The sequence below is a fragment of the Myxocyprinus asiaticus genome, chromosome 22, assembly GCF_019703515.2.
Source record: "Myxocyprinus asiaticus isolate MX2 ecotype Aquarium Trade chromosome 22, UBuf_Myxa_2, whole genome shotgun sequence".
NCBI lineage: Eukaryota > Metazoa > Chordata > Actinopteri > Cypriniformes > Catostomidae > Myxocyprinus > Myxocyprinus asiaticus.
In genome coordinates, this window is record NC_059365.1 from 14,905,161 (window position 1) to 14,924,136 (window position 18,976).

The 18,976-nt window shown below is 39.5% G+C and overlaps 1 protein-coding gene across 1 annotated transcript in view; it reads right to left on the reverse strand.

The window, feature by feature from the left end:
- Positions 1 to 18,976, reverse strand: part of pcdh11 (protocadherin 11) — a 218,459-nt gene that overhangs the window by 94,288 nt on the left and 105,195 nt on the right. The gene's annotated exons all lie outside the window — the stretch shown is intronic.

Genomic DNA, 18,976 nt, shown 5'->3' on the forward strand with positions numbered 1-18,976 from the left:
GAATCAAATCATACCGTTTTGCTAAGCCTTTTGGCACCGAAAAGTCCCAACTCAAAAGACTGATTCACTTGCGAATCAGGCATCGCTAGTTCTGATACTGAACAGCCGACGGAAAATAACTTGCCCATACTTGATTGCTGAAATATTACCAAGGAAATGTAGTGTTTTCAACGATTGTCGTTTGTCATTTTAAAATGTCATTGTTTTCTTCAGAACCACTGGGGCCCTCCCTCAACCTGGTGGAGCATTACAGTCGAGCAAACTGAGGCAATAATCAAATGACTCACCTATAATTCTCACTCACTCTTTCATATGGAGCATTGGGAAGATACATTTTAGTGAATCGGTTCATTCAGACAGTTTCTGTCAGCGTAGCATTTTATGTCTTTTACGAAATAATATATATTTATTTGAATGCTGCTGATGTTTTCGAGTTGTTAAAATAATGGTGTTTTCTGGCTTTCTTGTTGGTATTTAGTGTAAATTGATCTCACTTTTAATGTTACCATAATTTAGACCCCTATAGTTTTTGTGCCAGATAAATACTGATTTGATGGAAACAAATAAATAGGCCTAAATAAAAATACATTTTAAAAAAGTGTGACTGTAGCTGAACAACATTAAATGATGAGCTTCTAAGAGTTTACCTTGCCCAACACTGCCAGTTCCATATTTAATCAATTAACTTAAAACCTGACATATTCACCTGCAATGGATTTAGAATGTTCCTATTCAAGCATTCTCATGGAACAGATATTTTACAAAGATTAAAAAGACATACTATCCCTTATTCGGAGTCCTACAAACCATATACAATTTTTTTGAACTCAAATATTTGTGCTTGTAAACAAGCTCATAGAATACTATTCTCTTTTGTTAACATCAACATGTTCAAAAGAGAAGACCTTTTCTTGGTTTGTGTTGTTATAAGAATTTCATCATAACCCTGAAAAAACAGAAAGAAACCCAACGAACAAATCAGCAGCTGCAAAAGTCAAATCTGTTTGAGTGTATACTGTTCAGATAAATGTTTTAACTCCAGGCAAAAGATCCAAATGAATCTACTGTGAGCCCTTTAATAAGTACAACTTCTATGAGACTTCAGTAGCTCATCATAAGAGAGTAGGTCAAGGTTGTTGCCCTAAGCTTCAATATAAAGTAAATGCAGATTACATGGCACAGAGGTTCTTGTTAGTTTCAGTGTAGCTTAGAAACTTTGGCAGCAGGGTTAAAAGGATTAGGAAAAGACTGTTAATGAGGACAACTCTCCTCTGCTCCAATTATTGCCCAATAACAAAGCAACAAGTGCTTGAGACATACGTGTCTAAACAAGGCAACAAACAACATCATAAAGGAACGCAACAATTGCTTTTACCTTGAACTAACAGCATATAGAGTTGAGATACCGCTCCCAAAAATAGACTCGTATTGATAAGCCACATCACACATGTTTACCCCTACAAAACTGTTTCTATGGGTTCTGCATGATGTGTCTGATTACGTATTGATTTCGGTGGTAGAACAGTGCGAGCCTGCAGTCAGCTATGATTACAGCATTAGCAGGTTGACAGAGCTTGTGGTAGAATACATTCTCTGCTCTATGTGAACCTGAAATCAGGACTTCACAGACAGCCATTGACACAGAGATGAAGTCTTTCGTGCTTGTCAGGGAGAACTGCATATCAAATGAAGCATCAAAAATTAACAATAAATAGTGACATGCCTCCAAAACGGGAACAAAAGACGCCTGCAAGGCAGCAAAATAGCATTCTCTCCCGAGGGACTCTGTAATAGCTGAGGAAGAGATAAATGTGTTTAATTTTTAATCACAGATTGTGTTTTCTTTGTTTCCAGTATAATAAATGAGCAATTTGATATTGAAAAGGCAAGCAGGAATGTGATGCGATGAAGAAGCAAAAATGATAAAGTGACAAACAGAGAGGTTTGTGGGACATGACATGACAGTTATGTCTTTTGATGTGCAAGCGAACAGGAAGTAATCCATGTTAACAAATCAACAAATCGCACAAAGAAGAGGGCCCACATGCATTTGTGGCAGAGGTCAGACACATTAGCAGAGCATATGTGATGGGCTGACTGATGTGGCCTGTCAGGTCTTCAAGGCTTCAGACAACATGGCTAGAGAAGCGCCCTGCGTAGCATGGGACAATTGCAGCAAAAAGCACCCCCTCACATGCCACCAACATAATTGCTTCTGTCATGGAAAACAACTGAGATTCATCAAGGCAATGAAATATTTACACAGAAGCCTCTGGTGTACTAATTTAATAGGATATGCAGATCTCAACAGGCAAAACATTATATCTTCTGACACTGTTATAAGTGGAATGGTTTCTGCAAAGTTTAATTTCCAGCTTCCAATACATGAGGGTCGAGTTGTGCTCCAAGAGAAAAACAGTTGAGGTATGGGATGACTAGCTTTGGCTTGCTTGTTTCTAAGCGTTTGCATGAGCAATATAGAATATGTGCCTCAAGGCCTAATCACCATCAGACAGACATAAAAAGCAGTTTCATGTTTTAGGGTAGTCAAATTCTATTCATTTGGAAAGTAGGGCTATGCATAACACCTTGCTCAGCACAGGACAGTCCCGTAAATAGATTAAAAAATAATGCTTTCACAGTATATTGTCACCAAAGAAAAATTTATTTCTCATGCCTAACAAAGGCGTTCCTTTAGCAATTATTTAGAGACATTTAACAACCTGCTCTGTTGCCCAGTATCTGCCAACGCTGATTTATCCGATAAAGGGAAAAATACATCTGATTGGTTTACAATTAATTTGACAAACACAGTGGAGGCTTGGGTTTGTATTGCTAAAGGCAGATTGTGTGTCCATAAAAACAGGTCATCACAGGCTGTCAGGGTGGGAGTGAATTCTCCCAGACACCTCTTTACGTTGTCACAGATTAGATTGGTTCATCAGAAGGCATTGAAATATCTCAGCTTGTAAATTTTTTGCCCTTGAATTATGTGGTTGTTCATGAAGACAAACACTGCCATGTGACAATCCATCTTGAGGCTGAAAATAATAATCAACAAATTAATTAGCTCATTAGGTTAACCATGAATGGAACTGTGCTTTCACTACAGGGAGCCCTTTATAGCGAGAGATGCATGTGCTGGGATTTAATGTGAGCTTTGCCCTTGCACCAGGTGACCAAAATGTGCTATTCAGATTTAATTGGGAAAGTAAATTGTACAGAAATAGACAAAAGATTTAAACCTGGTTCATAAACGTCAAGGAAATGTGCTCTAATATTACAGATATTGAAATCATGTTGCATCCATGCAGTCATGTGGAATAGAGACACAGTGGAATAAAATACAACTTTTCATTCTGTACCACATAAAATAAAATAAAAATACAAATAAAAAATACAAATAAATAAAAATACAAATAAATTATTCTGTCATAATTTACTCACCCTCATGTCATTTAAAACCTGTATGATTTGTCATAGAATATACTGTACAGTTTTTTTTTTTTTTTTCCAGAATGTCTGCGCTGCAGCTCCAAAAATGGAAAGAGCACCATAAATGTATCTGTGATATGTTACGTTCATGGGCAATGTTGGAGTCAGGAGACAACGAAGCAGGTTCAAGGTAAGTCTCTTTTAATTGTTTGTTTTTAAGAACACAATCGACGGTAACCGTCGATAAAATAATTCATAAATAAATGATAAATGTTGTGCTTTCCGGTCACTTTCTCCCCAACACTGACACTCTGGTGTGCCTTTTCAGGTCTCCCTCCACCATCACTATAATTAGAGACAGGTGTTAGAGTACTAACAACCCAGGTGACGAGCCTTACCGCTCTCCCTCTCCTGCAGACCAACACATGACCACGCCCCCCCCCCATCCCACATACCCCCACTGCCGACTCAGGCCGGGGCAACATCCGGCCTGGGATATTGGAGCTTAAGGGATCTGCCAATAACCCTTTGTTAAGTCCAGCATTGAGTAAAATTGAGCCGCGCCCAACCGATCAAGTAACTCGTCGATTCGTGACATTGGATAAGCATCACATCTGGACACTGCGTTCACTTTCCGGTAGTCAACACAGAACTGGATCGAGCCGTCGCTTTTTGGTACCAGAACTACCGGGCTGGCCCAATCGCTGTGCGACTCTTGTATTACGCTCATTTCAATCATTGCCTCTAATTCTTCCTGAACGATCTTTTTCTTGTGTTCAGGAAGGCGATAGGGGCAGCAACAAACCACCACCCCCGGGGTAGTCTCAATATGGTGCTCTATAAGGTTCGTGCAACTGGGAAGGATTGAAAACACGTCCGTGAATTCCGCATGCAACCGGGCAATGTCTGTAAGGTGTGACAGTGAGAGGTGGTTTCAACAAGGGACCAGGGTGAATGAATTTGGTTTGGGAGTCACCTCCAGCCCGAGCTCCGCCCTTTCTGGAACTACCATCGCCAAGGCAAAAGGCACCGCCTCCCTCCATGTTTTGAGGTGGTTAAGGTGGTAGATTTGACATGCCCCTCCCCAGTCCATTCGCCTAACCTCATAATCGAGATCTCCAACACATCGTGCCACTTGGCAAGTAATTTGGAGCTCGAAGTGGGCAGCAATACAAGCATTTTATCTCCCTGTGACATAGTCGAGTGCCCCTGTCGTACGGTCGGCATTGACGTTCTTGCGCTTGGTGCAAATTCTCCTATGTTACCTCACCCAAAGTGTGGAGTTTTGCTCTAAGGTCAAAAATGTATTGAATTTGTTTTTTTGCTATTCGAAGGTCCTTGCTCCCAAGCTTCCCTTATGATGTCAAGCACGCCACGCGGCCGATGCCCATACAGTAGCTCAAATGGGGAAAACCCTGTGGAGGCTTGGGGGACCTCTCGTACTGCAAACAGCAGGGGTTCAAGCCACTTATCCCAATTTTTAGCGTCTTCGTGTACGAACTTCAAATCATGTATTTCAAGGTCTTACTAAATCGTTCAACCAACCCGTCGGTTTTCATGTGATAAACGCTGGTGCGAATCGATTTAATGCTTAATAATTCGTTCACTTCACATACTGTACATGACATGAATGTTGTGCCTTGATCAGTGAGAACTTTCTTTGGAATCCCCATTTGGGAGATAATTTTGAAGAGTGCCTCCACAACACTATGTGCTGAGATGCTGCGTAGAGGCACTGCTTCCAGATATCGTGTTTCATAGTCCACCAGAACTAATACAAAGCGATGCCCGCATGCAGTCCACTCTAATGGCCTGATGAGGTCCATGCTAATTCTCTCGAAGGGGACATTGATCAACGGCAGAGGGCGCAAAGGTGCATTTGGGGTGGCCGGTGGATTCACCAACTGACATTCACGGCACGCCGCACACCATTTGCGTACGTTGCCATGAATGCCTGGCCAAAAGAAATGGGCCATTATACGGTTCAAAGTCTTTTCGTGACCTAAGTGACCAGCAATTGGTAGAGTGTTTCCCGACAGCTCTTTGGTACTAATAGCTGCGTTGTATCCTCTTTGGTCTGAGTGTCCTGCGTCACTCGATATAATCGCTCTTTAATAATAGAAAAGTACGGGTATGTAAGCACAACATTAGGCTGGAGCTGTTGACCATCAATTATTTTCACTCGGTCAAAGGCATGCTTGAGGGACTCGTCACGCGACTGCTCCAGAGGGAAATCCCCCTCAGGGAAGACCCTGAATATGGGAATTCCCTCGTCTGCATCATCATGATGCGGAACAGATGTCGACGGTTCAGGCATAACGTCACAGGTCGCACATCACACACCGCGACACCACTTTGCAGGACCCATCCACACACATTACCCTCAATACATTTTTAAAGCCAGGCCAATTGGTTCCCAGAATTAATGGATGGGTGAGGTGGGAATTAACCATAGCCTTGACCCTTTTTCCCCTGAATCATATCTCAGTGGTAACCACTGGATACTTGTGAATGTCACCATGCACACAACTCACCCTCACCCATTTATTTTTATCCAATGGCCCGCCTTGCACCAAGTGTTGGTGGATAGAGGTTTGAGAACAACCCGAATCCACCAAAGCTTGATGTGTATCCCCTTTTACCTTTACCGGAATCCGATACACCCCCGCCCAATTGGGGGCGGCCTGCGGAGTGTCAGGTATCCGGATCAGTGTCCCCACCTCCATCAACAGACATTGATCCTGGCAGTGCCCAGCTTCCCCGCAGCTCTGACAGACAGGCCCAGGTTTTCCTACCACACTCATGGGGGCGGTCTCGCCAACCTGGGGAGGAGAGCGGAGAGACACAGGGGGAGTAGGAGGGATGGACAAGGGGAGCGGTTTGGGTGGGGCTCCTCCCCTCTTCCGGTGAGCCGGAACAGGGCGGAACGGGGGGGGGGGGATAGAATGAGACACAGGGGGTGGAGAGAGAGAAGAGGGAGAAGAAAAAACATTGCATCACTGCCTCCTAGAAACGCCGCCATGTAGTCCTCTGCAATGCCGGGCGGTGGCACTAGACCCACTCGGACATTCCTTGAGGAAGCTGGGAGATTAACTGCTGCTCCAGTACCACCAGATCGAAGACATCCATAGCGTCACGGGTTTCCTCTGCCAGCAACCATACCGGCAGGCATCCTGGAGCTGTTGGGCAAAAGTGAACGGGCGGCCGAGCTTCCCGAAGCTCAGAGATCTGAAGAGCTGATGACTCTGTTCGGGGCTACAACCAACCCATTGCTGGATGGCCTTCTTCAGATAGTGGTAGTTAAGGAAGCTGACACGAGAAGTTGCTGTGCCGCTAGCTGCACCTCCCCGGAGAGCAAGGGCCGTCCACCTGTCGGGGGGTCACTTCCATGCCTCTGCAGTCAAATAAATTGAGGAAGGCCTCCTGCTCATCATTCGGCCCCATCTTCATCAGGGCCACAGGTGGGGTGGGCTCCGGGGAGGTTGCAGCGCCAGCCCCCTCTCTGGCGATCAGGCTCTGGAGCACCTACCGGCCCTCTAACTCCATCAGGGCTCGATGTTGGTTTTCCTGGATGCTGGCGAGGGACTTAACAACTTCGTCCAGCAGTGAAGACTCCATAACCGTGTTCTCCTACAAAGCCGGGTTTTCTGCACCACTGTGATATGTTACATTCGTGGGCAATGGAGGAGTGCCTTTTCAAGTCTCTCTCCACCATCACTATAATTAGAGACAGGTGTTAGAGTACTCACAACCCAGGTGACGAGCCATACCACACTCCCTCTCCCGCAGACCGACACATGACCATGCCCCCCCATGCCACAGTATCATAAAAGTATTATTTTCAAAGTCTTCCAAAAGGAAGCTATACAACAGCGTTGTGTGATGAAAAGACTGAATTTGAAGTCAGTTTTCTCAAATCATGTCATAACTCTCAAATCTCACTCATTCAAACACTCAAAACTTGCAATCTTAAGAAAGGTTGTGTCAGGTTTGACGTCAAGAATGTAAAAAATACAGTATATACTGTATATATTAGTATAATATAATTACACTAATATACTGTATTTTTATTAAAACAAATTTGTGTTGCGTCATTCAAACAGGATATCTGAATATTTGCAGAGGCTTTAATGGAGTCTTTCTAGCTGTGGTCAAGGTAGCAAACAAATGCTAAATATTTGTTTAATATAAAAGTTTAAGAATCGGTCATCATAGAAACCATATGGTCTCACAACTAATTTGCTATCCCATCTTTATGGCTTTAGCTGATGTGTGATTGTCACAACAGCAACGTTTTGGTGGTGCAGGATAAAAGTTGCTACGGTAACATTTCCCTTTGCGAGACTGCCCTGAATCTAGGGTAATGTAGAGTCTGCCTGAAAGAGGAATTATCTTTAATGGGTGAGAAGAAAGGAGAAAACTTCAAATGAGTCTGAATTCTCTGCAGTGAGTCAGCCAAACTGCTTGCACATTTGGTGTACATTATATGATGTTGTATATTTTATCTATGGCAAAAGGCCAGGTCAATGACACTGGCCTTTCCACAGCGGCTCTGGAAGCCAGTGTTTTCCTAGAGCTTCCACATGTATGCCTGCACAAAAAAATTTAGAGATACGTGCATTTGTTAGCGCAGCACTTCAAAGAGCCAAAGTGTGTCTCAGTGAGCAATGGCAGAGAGGCACGAACTAGGCCTTTGATCATCCCCAGCTTTCTGATCATTAAAATATTGGATTAATAATTGATTAAAAACACTAGGGCTTATTGTGTTGCGTCTCAGAATCCCAATTTATTTTAACCTTGAAATTGCCTTTTCTTTAAAAATAAAATTTGGATTGTCCATTATGAGATGGATATGGATATACTACTTACATACAATGCAAAATCTTGAGTTCATATGCAGTGGTTTTAATAGCATAGAGCAGGTCATTTAAAATATCAGGTCATGTTAAAATCTAAGCATTAGTCTATCATTTACGAAAAAAGACGTTTAATTAACATGATTGCACCTGATGTCATGTCCTCTACTACTTTTTGCATCATATCAAATTAAATTCAGGCCTTAAGTATATTCACGACCAAGGATTCTGTTCAAAAGTTTCTTAAAATTAATGCTTATTCACATAAACTCACCATCCATTTGGGTCTGCCTTTCATTCCTTCATTTTGAGTCCTGGCCGTACATGAATAAACATGTGAAGCTTGCTCGTTTAGTAAGCCATATGTTTGAGGTGTTTTAAGTACTTGAGCCTTGTGGTGCAGTGTTGTTGTTTAAGATGTCCTTGCTGGGGTCATAGCCCTCTTGTGATGTCGTGATGAGAAGGAAACATTCACTTTGGGCTCTCAAACCTCAATGGACTACTTGTTTAGAGTTGTCCTTCAATCGCTCTCTTTTCCAAACCTGTCTCAGTGGATCTGATATGTTGAGGTGGTATTATGGGCTAATTTCAGACCCACCACCAGGCTGGAACTGCACTGTTGATAGCTGGAATAAGCTCACACCTCAGGGAGTTTAAATCCCGGCTCTGCTTTAAAAGCCTATGTCTCAATAAAACCAAACACTTTGGCCAAAAAGGAAATTCGTATTCATTTTTAAGTGCCCATGAATGTAGGACGAAACCTACAATGAACAGAACCTTCTTTAACAACAGTCACCCATGTCTCCCTAGGCTTGAAGAATGATGATCCACAGTGGTCACCCCTTCCATAAAGCTAAAATGTATTGCTTGTTTGCAGCCAAACTCATGCCTCAGCTAAGACAAAGAACTTGTCTGTTTGCCCTTAGACAGTGCCTTCCTACATTAGTGGTCTGACAACTGCAAACATGATTCTAAAATCCAATACTGTAATACAGTTATTAGTACTACTCTAAAATTAGCTTTTGTAAAACGCATACAGTATTTCTGACTCTAAATTCTGGTTGGATGAGCAGCGTTCGAAGCTGTTGCAAAATTAGTTAAAAGTAGTTAAAGTGATGTGAGGATGTGAGGATGTTACACATGAGGATGTGTAAATAATGAGTATATCCCTTTAATGAGCCAAGTAGCAACCATAAACAGCCTAGAGTTAGGCCACATCCACACTAACTGTTTTTGTTTGAAAACTCAATTTTCAGTTTCCTAACGTCATCATTTTCCAAAGTGTGCAGTAATGCAGTGTGTTTTTGAAAAGCTCCATTTTCAGTGGAGAAAACTGCAGTTCTAGTGTGGGTAAAAGTTGCAAAATGAATGCAGTTTAAAATGAAAACAAAATAGAGAGGAAGTGGCCTATAGACTAATGAACTATATTACCTTTCAGGAGAAGTGTTTATTATGATTACAAATGAATGTAACTTTATTGAACATTGGCGCCTTTTATCATATTGTTTTATTTTAAAAAAAATGGATTTATTAAAGCAATAAGCCACTTGAGGCTGTAAGTTTTCATGATTTTTACAACAGGTAAGTGGGTTTTAGGCACTCTGCTTTGCATTGTGCCTACAAATGCACCTTATCAGTGGTAAACTCACTGTAACGTACATCCTATTGTGGCTTACTGCTTTAAAATATTCTTACTACAAAGCCCAAATCTCTGTCTCAATGAAGTCTTTACAGTATACATGTATCGACCTCAGTTCTTGAGTCTAAACAGTGATGAAGTCTGAGAAGCAGTGTTCTGCTGTCCTTTCCAAAGCTTCCAATAGCTGCTCTCATGACTAGCGGCTCCTTGGCAGGAAGTGGCATGTATAGTGCTAAAACAGTGACAGGACGGTCAAGCACAAGCTGTTGTAGTACCTCAGCCGTGCAAAACTGTCTGGCAGGCCTTGGACCTCCACCTCAGCTGTTAAGTGGAGGTGAAAGGATCACGTGACCTGCCATCAGACAGTTGCCCAGAGAGCCTTGTTTATGTGCCTGTATTCAGTGAAATACAGCACAGCTTTCAGAGTGTAATATCTCACTGCACCTTGTTCCAGTGAGGCATGTGAACAACCGCCCACGCGCACAGTCACATATAGTTGAAGCATATGCACACCTCCAAACATAGCAACATTATAAACAGTAATTGAGCATATGTAGACTAATGGGGGAGAGCTGTTTGACCATTTGTATCACATGATGATTTATCACTCAAATGCAATGATGTAGAAACCATCAGAAAAGGAAGTTCAGGCCATTTTACCAATCTCAGCAATCTCATCACTCAATCTAATGTCGTGATTTGCTTGTGATTTATTTGCAAATAGTGGTTGTGTACCTGTTTAGATCATGTTCAACAGAGCATGCTTAGCAATTGCTTGACTTGATCCATGTAAATCCTGTTGACACAAATGTCCCACGCTGAGGCATTTAGCCTTTATCTCATGTTTCACTGTACTTTATTTTTAAAGTATAGGGGAGATGGGGCAAGTGGTCACAAGGGCTATATCTCAGTAACTGTAAGGTTTGGAGTCAAAAGTTTAACTACAGAAATGCATGTATGTTTGTTTCAAACATCTCATTCAGAACTGTCTTAAGTTAGAATAATTCTTCTGAATTCTGCCCTTCAAACTAATATTCCAATATTATTATATTTTTTAAATAGCTGTTGAATAAGTAAATGAACACAATAAAACCACACTGGAATACATTCATGAAAGGGCCAGATATATAATGAAGGTATATTTTAACCCAAAGGTTGAACTGTGTTCTCAGGACAAGTGAATTTTTTATATAATAATATATATTATTATATAAAATATATATATATTTTTTTTATTTCAATTTCTGTTAGCCAGAACTATAGTTTGATATATTACCTTTTCCACATTTGCTGCTTTATGATTTTTTTGTGTGTGTTTCATTAATGAACACTGTTTAAATTTAGCTGAAAAGCCAATAATAGGCTATTTACTGCAATGACAGGTTCCCATTGTGACAACTTCCCCAATTAATGTGGTAACAAGCCCTGTTATTTGCTTTTAAATATAAACCTAACTTGAGAAATATTCACTGGAGTAAAAAAGTGACAACCAGCTCCAGTCTCCCCTATATCATTTCCCATTGTGTTTAAGGCTGTTTGTTCACACTTCTAAAGGTCAGCTCTGCCCAGCTTTGTTAAGTGTATTTTGGCACACGGCCACCACAGATTTCATTCCATCTTCAAGAAAATTCTGCATAAGGTGCAGAATTATCAATCCTGTGCTGCTCGTTAATGTCTGAGACAGCAGGAGTTTAAAGTCAAAGTATTCATGTGATTAATTACACTTTTAATTTGTTCTCATTTCAGGAATGTGAGCAAAGCTGCAAATGTTTACAGCTTGCATCTGTTCCACAATCCTTGTTTTGTCTGGTGGGCAAACACACAAATACTTTAGAGTCACACATTATAAGATCAACAAATAGTCTGTCTGGCCTTTTGCACCTTTGTTTCATTCGTCATCACTTGAAAACCCCAAGGCATGAGAACATCCATCTCAGTAGATTAGCCAAGAACGTGTTCGCATAGCTGAATATGTTGCCAAATGATCGTAACTCAATATATTGCCACCTTAGAGTGACACCTCTATCTGTGCTCTAGCAGATTCTCATTTAGCCCATGCAGGCGGGTTGCCTTTTCATCAACGTATTACTATTAAGTGGTCCGTATTTCCCTGAACAATTCCTAGCCAACTCACATTTAAAGACCTGTATTGATCCTCATGGTGCACACCATCCCCTCCTGATTTCATTAGGCCCAGTGCTGTTAATTACTCCACACTCTAACCTTTCAGTGTTTCATTTGGACCGACAAATTGGGTGAATTAAAAAGGAGCTGAAAAACAGTGAAAAGCCTGACGGTGTGCATCCCCGAACTGGTATGTCAAATTCCCAAGCGGCATAATAATTAAAAAAGTTCATCAATGTTCCCTGTGCTCATCACATTATGCAGAGGTTGGGCTCACTGGTAATAGTTCTGGAGGATTCATTTAGGAAATTAGACCAGTTTGATCTGGTTCTTCATCAAGAGAGCAGTCTAAGTCCTCCCCCCCAGAGGATTCTGTGGGTAAACTGCCACTTTTATTTTGTGAAATAGATGAAAAACTTGTGCAGCAGCAAAATGCACTAAATGTTTTACCTGAGAATTCGCTTTTTGCTCTACATAATTTGGTGTCAATCCAGGCATTTACTGCCATTATACGATTCTGATAATAACTTCATCATAATTGGCTTTTGATGCTTGGGAGTGTTGAATACTCAGTTTCGGAAGGGGAATGAATTGATTTACTGCTTGATTTAATTATCCGTTAAAATTCAATCAGGTACTTTAAACCAAATTCAAAGTGAATTTCCTGAAGTTGTCCCTTGAATGCAAGTGGAGTTGAAGGACATCTTCAATTACATTGTTGGATCCAACATAATAATCAGATTTTATTGATTACATTAGTGTGAAGGTAAGAGATGAAATGGGATTTTCCATCCAGTTATTTATGAACCAACTTTTGATGCTATGCATTATTTATACATCAAGTGAGGTCACACTACCAATGGTAGTGTTTAAAAATGTGAGAGATAATTCCAACTCTAAATTCATATTGGATGAGCTGCATCAGAGAATGTAGTAAAATTACTTTACTGTAAAATGCAAACTTGTGACTGCAGATTTTATTTTAATTAACCAAAACACCTACCATTAGGATAATGAACATTATTACTTGGTGGAAGAATTGTTTATATGATTATGATTATTAAAAATAAATGTTACTCTCCATTGAACATTGGTGTCTTTCAACACAGGGCTATTGCTGCTGTTTTATAAAAGCAATTAGCTACTCAGGTGTGTCCATTACTGTAATTTTACCATTGTTGCTTTATTTTGTATTTATTTATATTTATGTATTTTTTTATACTGGAAAAATAAGTACTTGGAGAGGCTGGGAATAGATTCAGATGCTGAGAGCAAGGTAATATTTTTGCACTTGAGAGAAAACCCATTTGGAGTCTGAGTCCATGTTTAACTTTCCATCAGTCGACAACTCCTGCCCTCTACCCTCTACACTTCCTGAAATCCCTCATCAAGACTAAGGTCAAACCTCAGTCTACATGTGGCCTCACCACGCACCTGGCTTCTCTCATTGCTGCTAAATGTGAAATGAAAGAGTCATGAGGTCATTCAAGCACAGAGCTTTGACAGAAGGATGATGGAGAAAGTAAAGAGCTAATATCTGCATCAACCTTCACTGTTAGCTTCCTCAGCATGACATTTAAATTGTTAATGGTTTGGATTGTTCTCTCATTGAATGTCTTGACACCTCCATTCATTCAGAGTGGCACTGACATTGTCCACAGCTGATAATGTGGAAAGCCCACTGTATTAGGGCTCATGCTGGAACAAGAGGAGGATCACTTATCACTGTCACTTAGGCCTTGCCTGGCAAACAAGACACCTGATGGTGACACTGATTAATGATGCTGGATAAGTTTGTGAACACAGCAGGAACCCCAGACAGGTTCCATCTGAATCATATTTAAGCATATGGACACCATATGGATGCAAGTGTTTCCTTAAATACGATGACCAACCGCAGCGAATCTGCAGGTGTCATACTTAGTGCCCTTTTTTATGTTGTGTAAATATACATGGTTATTATTATTTAGATTATTTCATATGAGTCATCTACTAACAATCACAGTAGATTTCACTGAAAACATTAAAGGCTTTGCTATACTGTTTTGCCATTCAAATAAATTAAACTATGCAAATACTACATTTAAATTACTTTATACAACAGTCAGCGCAGGTCCTCTAGTCAGTGACGCTGGTAATATTTAGTACAACAGCACAATTTATAGTACTTTATACAACAGTCAGTGCAAATAGCAACAAAAAGCATCTTCTTTGCACTAAGTGTAAGTAGTGGCAGATACTGTTTGCACCCCTAAATAAATACTAACATACAGTACAGGGGCATCACTGCAGCGTGTTTATTGTGTTTATTTAGAGTTCCACAGACATCATACACCAACCCATAGCACTAAACCTAGCCCTAACCTTCCTTTACGAAAATTAACTATGGTTTTACAAGAGTAACCATAGTATTACCATGGTATTTTGGTAGTAAAGTATCATCGTAACCACAAAATTAAACATGATTACTACAATATTACCATAGTACAACCATGACTAATTTTACCTGTATCAAACCTGACTAAATCACCGTAAGGGAATAAACCTTTATATTAATTTTTATGTATTATTATAAGTAGTATTAAATAAAATAGTGGAGACAGGAAACAGGTTGGCAAAATTGGGATAAAATGCAGAATCAAACCCAGATCATCCACACGAAAAAAAAAGAAGCACATCCACACCGTCGTTACACCCCATGCCACTACAGCGACACCAGATTTCACCTTTTGGAGTGAAAATAGCCACACTGTGTGGCAGGTGCTATTTACACCTAGTGCAAATAGTCAGAATCAGAAACAGAATCAACTTTATTGCCAGGTATGCTTACACATACAAGGAATTTGTCTTGGTGATAGGAGCTTCCAGAGCACAACAAAACAAAACAGCAACAAGACAGAGATAATAATACAAAATAATAAAAAAAAAAAAAAAAAATTAAAATGGAATAGAAAATAAAGTATATATAGAACACACAATAAGACTAATATATATATATATATATATATATATATATACACACACACACACACACATACATATATACATACATATATATATACAGTACATACACATACACATACACATACGTAGTGCATATTTAAATACAAATCTGTTATATACAGTGCAAGGGAATGTAATGGCAGAAGAGGTAGGATGTGTTGGATAAATATAAAAAGACTAAACTGTGAATTGCACAAAATTATTGCTCAATGGGGCAGTTTTAACTGTTCATGAGATGGATAGCCTGAGGGAAAAAACTGTTCCTGTGCCTGACGGTTCTGGTGCTCAGAGCTCTGAAGCGTCAGCCAGAAGGCAACAGCTCAAAAAGGTAGTGGGCAGGGTGAGTGGGGTCCAGAGTGATTTTCCCATTCTTTTTCCTCACTCTGGAAGTGTACAGTTCTTGAAGGGAGGGCAGGGGGCAACCAATAATCCTCTCAGCAGTCCGAACTGTCCTTTGTAGTCTTCTGAAAGTCTTCTGTAGTCACTCCGTATAAATAAAGTTTAAATATGGCACTTATTTTTATTATTTTTGTAAGAATGCATACACATAGAGCAGAATGCTTAGGTTTAATCATACATTTTAAGAGCTAGGGTTCCCATGTATTTTGGATTTGAACCTCTCAAGTGTTTATTTACACTTTTGATACACTTAAAGGTATTAACTTGGCTCTGCCTACTCTAACATTAATAGCAATGGTTATTGATTGTCAGGATTGATTTTAAACTGAGGGAAATAGATGCATACCCATGGTGGACTTAAGTAATTTATACCGAGAGAGAAAGACTGAAGGGGAGATTCTAATAAGCCTAGACTAATTAACTCAATAACAGTTACCTATGTGCAGCATTTCAAGTATTCATGGGCCTTCCAAGACTTAGAACAGGTCTTTTCTTATAATTTGAGCTCTTTTCTACAGAACCATAATTGCAGTTGTCGAGAAAAGCCTGTCTAGAGACTTTTCAATACTACAAATGAGGGGCAGCCAATCTGAGAATTTTGTGCTTTGATTGCACACAGTCTTTTTGAAAAACTGTCGGTAAAGAGCAGGAAGATGAGACTGCAACTCATGAAACTGAAAACAGAAAGACAAAGTCATGTATTTTATCTTCACATTAAATTTAAATAAAACTTAATTGAAGGGAAAAAAATGAAAAAATAATAATAAATAAAAAAGCAAAGGACTTTATAGTTCCAGAAGGATGCTAAGGATAACAGAAAAATGTATAAATCTTGGCTTTTGGGCAAGTGACTTGTGAACTACATCAAACCTCGTTTGGATGATTTTTAAGGTTGTGATTCACCAAACAAGGTGAATCACATTCCTACAAGGATCAGTTTAAAACATATTCAAGTAGAAATTCTGCCATAAAAATGGTGTTTGCAGACAAATCACTTCATAAAAAGATTCCTACATTGGCCTTTCAATATGGATGTTCTACACGAGAAACACTAAGCACATGGCAGGGGTATTACAGACATCTGATGTTTTGAAAATGTTCTGGGATGGATGTGCGTGTATTTTGCTTGCCTAGCACTGGCTTTTGCTGTGTGATGTAGCCTCAACTTTGGAGGATATTCCTTTATATCCTGAGAGCTAAGAGGTATCAGCATTTTACAGCCGGCAGAGTGTGTCCACTAAAAAACATTACAACACCACATGACTCACTGGAAACTTATATAGAGGAACAGCACAGCCTGAGGTACATAAAATGTAGGTAAAAGAAACAACAAAAAAAAAAACATAAGTAGGTCTATAAGGGCAGTTGATGTTACAGTATGTTGTCCCTGGCCCTTCAAATTAAAGATATTAGTCAAGTAAAGTCATTTTTAAATGTAAACCACTTATCACATTACACATTGTTTCAAAGCAGATTTACAGAAAATCATAATCTAATGCATTAATTGTTTGAAAGCCCCAAGTGAAAAGTGTTGTAGAAAAAAAAAAGTATGCCTTAGTGTCTAAAATATTAAAATATTTAAAAATATAATTACACCTGTTAAACTGACATGCTAAACTTAATATAAAACTGCTTTAAAAGCATTTTTGAAATTGAGAGACTACGTGGAATATTTGTACTTTAAAAAACTCATTTGTCACATGCACCACAGGCCCATTACAATGAACTAATGATATCAGAAAACTGTTAAAAAGAGAAACAAAAACAACAAAAAATCTTGATCAGTTAGAGCATCTAAAAACATACATTCTCCCTCATACAAATATATACATTTCAACCTTAATGTTGATGGTGAAATAAATAAATAAAAAATAGTTGTCCACTATTAAATGCCCATTAACATTCAATGTACTCTATATTTCAGTCAACTCAAACTTAAAACTGTAGTAAACATCAAGGACAGGCAGCTTTTTATCCAGTCATGACAAAACTGCTTTTTTTTATTTTTTATTATTTTTTATGGCTAAACAGTTATTCATATTCTATGAGGATAAACATGGTACAACATGTAACCATCAGTAACAGGACATGTCTGCACATGAAAATTCCCTAGTTAAAGAGGCCTGTGACTTAAAATATTGTCTATGTCATCAGCATCATGCAACTAGGGAGCAAACCTAATGAAATTTATATTCCAGACCACTCACTGTTTTCTGGCTATGGCTATCAAAGGCAACATATGCTGTCACAGTGTACAGTGCTAGAATTTTTCAGAGCTTGGTTCAGTCTTATGTCTTCCAAAGCTTGTTTATATTGACTGTCAAGCTGACTGCTTTAAGACCAGTAAACTACAGCCCCACATGGATGTTTAGAGCACAGTCTACAAGCAAATGTCTTCTTAAGTCCTTATTATCAACCACTCTCGCAAACCCTCTGCTGTATGGGGAATGTTAACAATGACATATCACAGCAATGGCTCTGGGTTGGACAAGCACCATCTAATGAGGTCATCTGGTAGTTATAATGTTTTATTATTCCTTTTGTCTTTGAACAGTGCAGCTTAATTCTCCTTCCCAGCATATACAAGTCTTAAAGAAAATGGCAAAGTAAAGTATTCCTAGCAAATGTAAAATTCCAGTCAGCACAATGCCGTCATTGTTTAGTGCGGAGCACTAACATTCATTTTATGATTATCATACCATCTGATTTTCATTCAGCCCTTTCTCACAGAAAATTCCCATCTATGGTCCAGAGAGATGGGTTTCAGGAAACCATAAATTTCCTGTTTAAAACCAAACTCCCATGTCACACCACAAAAATTACCTTTAAATATTCCCTTGTCTCTTTTGTTTGACACCTCTTGGAATGGGACTTGGGATGCATTTACGAATAGTACACAAATTATTGCCAAACTTGACAGTGAAAGTCCCATGAAAAATAGCACAAAGAAGAAAGGGAAGGAACAGTTGCATGAAGGTGAGAGGCATTCATTTGCTTTTAAGCTTATGGGAGATTCTTCCATGCTCCCTGCGCTCAGCCACCCACTGTAAAGATACAGCACCATTCCTAGTGCCTGTGACACAGGCTCATTACCATCTCACCCTACATCAGGAAAATGACTACCTTGCACAGATGGATTATTATACCATGTTGTAGGGAATACCTTACTGGGAATAGCTGTGTATAGAGCATAAGCAATAAAGGCTCCTGATGACTTTTTTTGTTCTCGAGTATGAAGATTGGATTCCTTGTCAAAACAGAAATAAGACACATAATGAAATGCGGAGCCATAAAATTAAAAAAAAAAAAAATCATGAATCCAAATGAATGATTAATTGCATGACACTTGGCAGCATGGGTGCGATAACATTGTCTGAAGACGTCTTATTCTGATATTAAATACAGAGGGAAAGCATATTTAGAGCCCAGGAATGAGTCACATGGTCACCACACACTGTTTTTCATTCTTACTGAAATATTTAGCACTTGACTTGATTGACTTTGATCAGTACGGAAGATC